General features: G+C 36.6%; 1 long non-coding RNA gene across 1 annotated transcript; it reads left to right on the plus strand.

Moving 5' to 3' along the window:
* Positions 1-5,655: 5,655 nt before the first annotated feature.
* On the plus strand, positions 5,656-7,996 carry LOC128204084 (uncharacterized). Its single transcript, XR_008256089.1, has 2 exons — positions 5,656-5,742; positions 7,113-7,996. It is a non-coding gene; the product is annotated as an uncharacterized LOC128204084 (long non-coding RNA).
* The last annotated feature ends 2,218 nt before the right edge of the window (positions 7,997-10,214 follow it).

The raw sequence follows: 10,214 nt of genomic DNA on the forward strand, positions 1-10,214 counted from the left end.
ATTGCATTTTTTATGTCGTGTAGACACTATATAATTACCTATTTAGAATAACATAATTATAGGCACGGATGTGGAGTGTGTGTTTGTTTCTAAGGGTTTTTATATGTCTGCACGCTTATCTCGTGGCAACGACTTTCTATCTCGTTCCCAAGTATTTCTTATCTCGTGGCCTCGACTTACTATCTCGTTCCACAGACTTTCTTATCTCGTGGCAACGACTTTCTATCTCGTTCCCAAGTATTTCTTATCTCGTGGCCTCGACCTACTATCTCGTTCCCAAGTATTTCTTATCTCGCGGTCACGACTTACTATCTCGTTCCCAAGTATTTCTTATCTCGCGGTCACGACTTACTATATCGTTCCAAAGACTTTCTTATCTCGTGGCCACGACTTACTATCTCGTTCCCAAGTATTTCTTATCTCGTGGCCTCGACTTACTATCTCGTTCCCAAGTATTTCTTACCTCGCGGTCACGACCTACTATCTCGTTCCCAAGTATTTCTTACCTCGCGGTCACGACCTACTATCTCGTTCCCAAGTATTTCTTATCTCGCGGTCACGACTTACTATTTCGTTCCAAAGACTTTCTTATCTCGCGGCCACGACTTACTATCTCGTTCCCAAGACTTTCTTATCTCGTGGCCACGACTTACGATCTCGTTCCCAAGACTTTCTTATCCCGCGGCCACGACTTATTATCTCGTTCCCAAGACTTTCTTATCCCGCGGCCACGACTTATTATCTCGTTCCCAAGACTTTCTTATCCCGCGGCCATGACTTACGATCTCGTTCCCAAGACTTTCTTATCCCGCGGCCACGACTTATTATCTCGTTCCCAAGACTTTCTTATCTCATGGCCACGACTTTCTATCTCGTCCCCAAGTCTTTCTTATCCCGTGGCCACGACTTACTATCTCGTTCCCAAGTCTTTCTTATCTCTTGACCACGACTTACTATCTCGTTCCCAAATCTTTCGTTTCTCGATGTAAGGACTAAGCTATGTGACGACTTAACATCTCATTTCCATGGCTTTTTTATCTGTCAGTCTTGGCGACAACTTACTTAGTAGTGGGAACGAGTAAGTAAATCGTTGCCATGGAAAAGAATCACACGTGTCACATTAATGCCATCGTACATTAGAAGTAATAGAATTCTCTACTCTAATCAAGATATGAGAAGAGTTGAGATACAAGGTGATTCAGGTGCAACACCCTATCTCTTTTCGAAAAGATCCCTTGGGTCTTGAACGTGACGGCTGTTAAACTGAACCGCCTCACGAGAGACAACTGTCCTGGGATTTTACCAGTACTGAGTCCTCAAAGTACTATCTTTTCATGCCACGCGCTAGGCAAGGGAGCTACTTGTACCAATATTTCTCGGTATAACGAGGTCCGGTGATTAACCCGGGACGCCCTACCACAGAGCTTCCGGGGCGATCACGAGTGGTTCCACCATGTGTTTTACTTATTTCTTCCTAATCAGTATAGATGTTTCTTTACATGTTCTATGGTGTTAGCTTGATACGTAATATTGTATTTGTTTCTCCTGTTTGTTTGGTTGATATACGCATGTCGTATCACAATGAAATCACTTGTTCTGGACAGTCTAGGTTTGTTTGTGGAAATAACAAAAGTAGTACAGATCTTGCTAAAGTTTGCCTGAGGTGGAGCACCTCGGCAATTTTCCATCGAAAACCCCTCGAATGTATATAAACGTTTTATAATATTTCATATAAACAGTTAAGCCAAAGGACTAACGAATCTAAATTGTATTTATGCAATAAAACACCTCCCTGGAAATCAATTTAAGCTTAAAAATAAACGCAAATTTAAATCTTAATATTTACAATTGTTCCAATCAAATAATAGAACTGAGCTTATTAAACTATGTCTGCTTGCTAAAGATTTTTTTTTAATTTAAGATCCGCTATAATAAAAATCAGAACTTAATGTACAGTCAAAATTCGAAGTCTTCGGCACCCTAGGAAATACTTCGAGATAACGAACATTCGATATAACCGAAATACAAAAGGACCCAAAATATTTGAAACAAGTTTGACATAAAAGAGGTCAATATAGCGATTTTTGACTGTTGTTAAAAGTGTTCATCCTCTGACGTAGATAGAAGTGTTCATCCTCTGACGTAGATAGAAGTGTTAATCCTCTGACGTAGATAGATTATTATCATTTAAAAAGTTGCCCAATTTGTCACTTTTTCTTCGGTGAGAGTGTGATTGCAATCTTGTTATGAAACAACCCTCAACATGCGTATTGCTGACGGAAATGATATATGAAAAGAATAATTTCATAAACTGAAGAGTACATTTAATATACAAAAAGAAAACCAGCTTAATTCTTTAATTAATCGGCTGTAGCAAGCCCGAATACAGAAGCTATTCACTACCTCCATTTACCATGCGCCAAAATCAATGCGCATTGATAAGACGGATTCAATTCACTGATCATCTATGTTGACATCATATATAAATAAAGATCAATGCCTGAACCGAATATTAAGAAAATAGTATGAAGATTAAAAGGAAATATCAATGCCAAGACCTCAAAACAGAAGGTCGTAGAATTTCAAAACGGAAAATCTGTCAACAAGATTTGAATGTACGTATCTAATGTCGACTTTCAAGAGCTGTTATTATTGCTTCCCATACAAACATGTCAACAAGATTTGAATGTTCGTATCAGGTGAAGTCTTTAAGATTTTTTGTTATTATTATTCCTTTCAAACATAATATGCAAAATATCCATTGGGTCAAGTTGAGTTCGAACCTTTTCCAAAAAATGTCATTTTTCTCGACTGTGTTTTTCAGTAGAAGCTCGCAGTCAATTCAGGCCCATAATATATTTTGACGCGTTTATAAGACGAGATTTAACCCAGGGTGAAATAATATAGGGGCAAATATGGGCATATAAACACTCAATTTGTTTCACTTGCGGTATCAATGAAGCCGAATGGTCATAGAGTAGTATAGATTCAGATTCGTTTTAATTTCAGTCACCAAGATGATATCGACATAAAACATAAGCTCTGTAGAGCTTTTAAACCCAATATCTTAAAACTGCAGGATAAAGGTTAGAGAGTCAGCTAATCAAACCAAGTATATACCAGTGAATATTTTAAAGTTCTATAGTCTGATGTATGTGCCCGATCGAAGCCTTTGAATTCACACTGAACGTTATAGTATATACTGCCATATTAAGTGGATGTAATGACGCTCAATTATTTATGGACCAATGCATATGCATTGAGATTTATTCAAATGTCTGAGTCACAGCACTTTTCCGAACCATTGACGTCAGGTTCATGTCAATGCAAACTTTAAATAGTGATTAAATGTCTCAAGAGATTTTTCATCGTAGTTTCGACTCCCATCAAACCTTTGTACTTTTGTCTTTAAATTCTTAAAATGATGAAAAAATGTTGGCTGATTTCTGCCATTTCATGTTATGTCATTGTTGCTCCACCATTTCATTCGAGCATTGCCGCCCCTCCATTCGGCGCATTTTTGCATTGTCGCCGCGCCATTTGGCGCATTTTTGCATTGTCGCCAAATGCGCCACGCAAGTTGGCGCATTTTCGAATTGTTGCCTTTTTGCCCGGCCATTTATTGTCGCCGCGAAGAGGCGGAAACAGGACAAAAGGGTTACTTAATTTCAATAATTGCATATTAAACTGAGTAACACTATGTTTATGTGCAGCTGCACGATTCGTCACAAAAATGTATGAAAAGGCAGTGGTATGGGTTTTTTTTCTTGATATTATTTTGGGCATGACTACAGAAAGACGAAAATGCGAAACGAAGGTAGCGTTTTGTCGAAATTCAACTTTTAGCTGCGAAAATGTGAAATTGTGCCATGTGGCGGCCCAAAACGTGCCAAGTGGGTAGACCGATGCAAAACATGATATGGCAGAAATCAGCTTCCATATAAAATCGGAGATAATTTATTTTACCAATTATATTTGCAGAATGCACTTTAAAATTGGACTCATTGTCCATTCCCATTGGTCCTCAAAAACTGTGAATTTGGTTAGTGGTCACCAAGCCGTCCAAGTGTTTTTTCTCCGGGTACTTCGGTTTCCCCACAACACACGAATACACTCTCGTGCAACCTCGTATCAACATCGTACCAACACCGTTCCAACATCGTACCAACATCGTACCAACATCGTACCAACATCGTACCAACATCGCACCAATATCTTACCAACATCGTACCAACATCGCACCAACATCGTACCAACATCGTACCAACATCGTACCAACATCGCACCAACATCGCACCAACATCGCACCAACATCGTACCAACATCGTACCAACATCGTACCAACATCGTGCCAACATCGCACCAACATCGCACCAACATCGTACCAACATCGTACAAACATCGTGCCAACATCGCACCAACATCGCACCAATATCTTACCAACATCGTACCAACATCGCACCAATATCGTACCAACATCGTACCAACATCGTACCAACATCGTACCAACATCGTACAAACATCGTGCCAACATCGCACCAACATCGTACCAACATCGTACCAACATCGCACCAACATCGTACCAACATCGTGCCAACATCGTACAACATCGTGCCAACGAGAGTGACTTAGTATAAGTTATCATAATTTTCTTCAAAATCATTTTAAAATATATAATGTTAAATCAAAACTAAAAACCGAAACGGCGATTAATGTGATACCCACTGAGACGAAAAATCGACAAAAGGTCGTGTATGTTTTCGTCCTACATTTGACACGTTTTCGATTTCGGGTTATCGCTTTTTGCCCTGACAACCCGACAAGGAAAGGCACTCCGGCAAATAAACTATTTGTCGTCTAAAGGCCTCTTCGCCCGAACACCTGACATCACGAAATAGCAGAAATAATCCACCATATACAAAATTGAAATTGTTGTGACATAAAATGATGGTAACTCTACAACATAGTTGTGGTAATGGCCCTATCGTGACATTAAAGGGTCCACTCGCTCATGTGTTTTGTAACATACATTGTGTTTTTCGAAATAAAGTGTGGCAAATCATTAGTAGTATTAATACTAAGATACCGAACGCTGGAATCCTTCAGCAAATGTTGCAATTTGCTCAAATATCGTCAAATAAGACCACAATTTTAATTATCGTTATAAACGCTTATAATCACTTAATTTACAGCTTTGTTGTTGCGTGATTGGTTGATGGCATCATCACGTGATGTTATAAGTGTATTGTTAAGAGGTTAAAATATCGACCACTCTTGCATGGCAACTTTTTTGGAAAAGGCGTCGGGTTTTTTATTTCTTGACTTAACTGCCGTAGTAAAAACAAAATTCATATTTATACTATAACTGTATTTTGTGTGAGTGTTTCTCAGATGCATTACTGTGAAAACTTGTTTTGGTCCAAAACATGAGCAAGTACCTATAAGTAAAAGTGCGGAGCTACCATTAGTAAGGTTCATTAATAAAACCGCACACAACTTAAACATATCATACAAAAATCAAGTTTCAAGGACTCAGGTAGCGCATGCATTATAATTTATCGTACCGCTTTTTCCATTCAAGTGATACTACTCAAATATCCTCCGTTTACAAAAGCCACTGGGTTGAATCTTGACAAAAAATGAATATAAGTACATGAGACTGCTATAAACCCAGTTTACTAAACATGGTTATATACTGAGTTCATAGCGGCATTAATATAAAGGAGTTGACATTCTAGGCAGGTAAATACATTCATTTTAAAGTATTTATCATACCAAAATTCACTGCTGATTTATATGATTTATAGATATTTCAAATCTGCTATTGTGTTTTTTTCTTCAAATATTGACAATTCACTTTAACGCACAATTAAATATCATGTTAATCATTCTCACGTTGTATAAAGTTTGGAATAAATCGAGCTCAATTGTTATTGAACAATTATATCGTTTCATGATAGTTTATTCAAAAGCATAATTAAAGGTCATAGGCCCGTGAGCAACCATCAATGGAATTCATAATCTATATAATTATATACAATTCATATCAATCGATCGTAGGTCAAAATATTATAAGTTACGGGGGTCAGTATTCGCTCCCACCCGTTATAGTTTCCTTCGCCCCGTATACCCCATATCGGGTCACCTATTAACCCCGTAACGTATATATCATGTCGACAACCTGTTTACATGTTTAAATGTTTCATTTATTCATCATAATCGGCAAATAGAAGCCATTTTGGTTCGATATAAATTTGGTGACTCAATATGGAAAAATATGGGGTCACCACGTGACCAGTCCTGGACCAATAGCGTTGCGTCATGCGTTTATGTTGGAGGCGTGATATATATGAATGCATGTATACTCATAAAATTACAATTACAGTGTACAAGGTACTCACGAAACATACATTGTACATTGACAGTACACATAGTATATGATATAATCATAGTGAGGAGACAGTGGTTAAACATAATCATAAATACAACATGGAGTCTCTTAGTTCAAAATAAGTTCAACGACGTACATGGTTTGAAATGTGTTTGTACAATAATTTACAAGATACATGGCTTGAAATGTGCTTATACAATTACATATGAGGACCATTTTACTCTAATATGCATTTTCGATCATAAAAGTATATCCATGATGATTTTATATACTATAGAATAGTTCCTTACTACGCCGATGATGTCTTCCTTTGAAAGCTGAAGAGTTTGCTCAATAACATCGAAGTTGGATTTAACTAGCAGTGTAATTATGATTAGAATACAACCTACATTTTAAGCCAATGAAATTGCAGAAAGGCAATCATTAAGAACTAGACTTAATTATTAAGAGCTTCACCTCTAGCGGGTGTTTAAAGGTCTGCCTACTGCCACCCATCAGATAAACACTCCCTTCATCAGATTTTGCGTTGTCAATGTGTCAGCCAATGAGGTTGTATTCTAAGTATACGCTTACTCCGTCCATTCTTATTCATTAAGAATTAACTTCAAGTCAACTATAACATGGAAAAAACAATTAACTACGAAAATATATAATACATGTAGTTCCATTAGTATGCATTTCATTCAGACTAACAAATGCAAAAAAGTTCCTTCTTTTTCAGCATTCAAAGATCACATCTACCTCACGTAATCACTAACGTCATCAATTCCTCGCTGACGTCACAATGTCTCTATTCAAGAAGGCGAGCACGTTGTTTATGAAGTGGTACGACAAGGCGCGGGCGATCATGCAGATGTTTACCCCTATCCCGCTTCCAGACCCCATCAGGATGGTGCACAGAATATACAAGAAAATAATGGAATAGCAGTGTTATAATTACGGAATCGGACTACTTTCATGCTGTTGAAATGTTCAGAATTGCGGACTGACCTTTATTTTCCCTATTTGTTCACATGTTTTGTTCCTAAGTAGAAGAGCAAGCGTTGCATGTTCCAAATAGGATGCTATTACGAATTAGCAAATTATGTTGGTGTATACACAGTCATTTGATAGGAATGAACTACTGCTTTGGTGTCATATGACCTGAAATACATTTAGTGACATTTAACCTAAAAATAAAATTCTTCAGATTTATCAAAGCAGGGGTTAATTCCTATCAAATGACTGTGAGTGTATATGTATTAAACAGTCATAATGTTCTGTTGTTAGCCATGATCTTCATACACAGCCACGTTTGTATTTTACCATAACTGACATTGATACGTACCTCACTCAGCGTTCATTCCAAACATGTACATGAGAGATATACAGTATGTTTACTTACCATGCTTATCGTTTATGTCAACTGCCCATGTCACTGTATACAATGTGAGACGGTACACGTAACGTCAACGTTGATAATGTACGTTAATCATACATACGTGTTTAGTTTCATTCACATACTTACGTACGCTGTACCTTTACTTTTATAAACTGTATTTTTACGAAAGTTGGTGACCATGGTGTCTTCATTGCTTTCAATACAATAAAACAAACAAAATCAAATCAAGATCATTGTGTCTTTACAACTGGATATTAGTATGGAATACTTACTATATAATATATTATATTTAATTCAACACCGTACTATACTCCGACATTATGTGAATTTTCCAAACATCATTTTAATTACATATAGTGTTGGGTTTTTTTAACTTTTAAAGCTGCACTCTCAAAGATTGACCGTTTTGACATATGTCTTTAATTTTTGTCATGAAATTAGACAATTATTGCGTTAGTGACACCATTGATATAAGACTGCTGAAAATATCAGATCGCAGTTTCCATATATACATTAAATAAATGATGTTTATGTCGAAATGTCAGCAGTCTAATTACACTGTTTTTTTCAGACATTAACGTAACAGTTGGCTAATTCGAAGATAAAAAGGTCAAAAGCTGTCAAAATGGTCAATCTGTGAGATTGCAGCTTAAACAAATTGCATTGGCACCAGCGAATTGAAATAACCCTAATCTCATATCAATAGAAACAAGTAGATCTTCCCGAGGATTGAATTTGAAAGCTGAATCATCCTTCTGTTCTGCATGATTTGATGGATACATTGCTGACGACACTGACATAATATACGATTCAAGTATCAGAGTATACCAATACACCGGATTAACCCCTACATGCCGTCGACAAACTACACGCCGAACGCTGTAAAGTATATGCCTCCATAGTTTATTTGTACAATAATATTACATGATAAATAGAAGCGTCTAGGTTTTACCTTTCCATTTTGTATATTGTAATTTTAATGGTCTCGTTGTTAATCTAATCGGAGATTCGCAGGGCCGGGGCTCCGGGGAGCCATTGTGGGGGTGCTGTCAGGTACCACTGACTGTGTGCTTTGTAAATGGCTGACGTAAAGGCTTCGTACAAAGAAGTTGATACAGGAAGTATGCATTTTAAACATTTATAGTTTCTAAACATTAGTATGTGTTACATATAATTCATTTAACACGAAACTAAAACACAAATCATACAGTCAAACAAGTTGTAATGGAGGAATGCATCACATTACATTTCTCAAACAACATACTTCAGGAATTTACATAATTTTATGAATTTGTAAGCAGCAGGTTTAATCTTTGATTTTTGAAACATTTGGAAACCGATATAAAAAATTTCAGTGAATCTTTTTTTCTACTCTTACAAAAATAGCAACATTAAGTAAAAAGTGAAACTCATAACCAATACACTTTTTATAACATAGTAACGAATAACATCTGTAACGAAATATAAGATATATATTATAAGATCACTATTACAAACATTTTCAGAAATTACGAGGGAGATCAGCGCAAGGGAGATAACTAGGGCATATCAACTCAGTTTAGTTTTACATATTCATATCTCATGTCTATCACTCTACGGCGGCATAGAGTTGACATGTTTGAATATTACTATCACTTGACCACGACTTACTAACTCGTGTCCCACGACTAAGTAAAGTCGTGGCCACGAGATAAATGAAAGCATAGTGTTGAACGGTTTGAGCGACGATTCCTTCTATTGGATACACGCGCTCCCGCAAAACTCACTCACTCACTCATCATTAAGGTAATTTCACTGATAGAGCAGTACAGAAGGGAGAAAATCTCAATGAATTAATTATCTACTGTATATCTGAGTTCCCTCCCCTGTAGTACCTTATTTTTAGGATTATTATGCAACCTTATCAAGAGTTCTCCAGTTTATAGGAGTTTTTCCTTTTATATCCGTGTTATAAGTGTGTTAACTGTTCATAAACGCAAAATATAACATACTCTTACTTTTAACCAAACATGAACTGATTTTATAAATCGAACATTAATTATTCCAGGTATGTTTCATGAATTGATTTTCATTGGCGCCGCTCTGGAGAGCGCGCCTATTATGGAATGGGAATTTATTTTAGTTAGTGGTAGGAGCGGTTTTTAAGTTGATTGACAGTTGGGTTTTACTGTTATTTTATTATGATTAAGAAATGCATCATAGAAAATATTTAAATGATTTCAGCAGGTTGTCTTATTATTAACTATTTTTTATGAATTTATAAAACTGCTATATATTTTCAAACATCGAAATACTGCTCTGTTTCGAAGGCTCACAAGATCAATCAAAATGATTTTTTTCCATGTGTATCAATAATATGTTCGGTTGAACGTAATTTTTCTGTTAACTGAAGTTTATTTTACCAGAAACTGTTGTGTTTATTTCATAATCTCTGATAATGTG

Source organism: Mya arenaria, chromosome 10 (assembly GCF_026914265.1).
Source record: "Mya arenaria isolate MELC-2E11 chromosome 10, ASM2691426v1".
Taxonomy (NCBI): Eukaryota; Metazoa; Mollusca; class Bivalvia; order Myida; family Myidae; genus Mya; species Mya arenaria.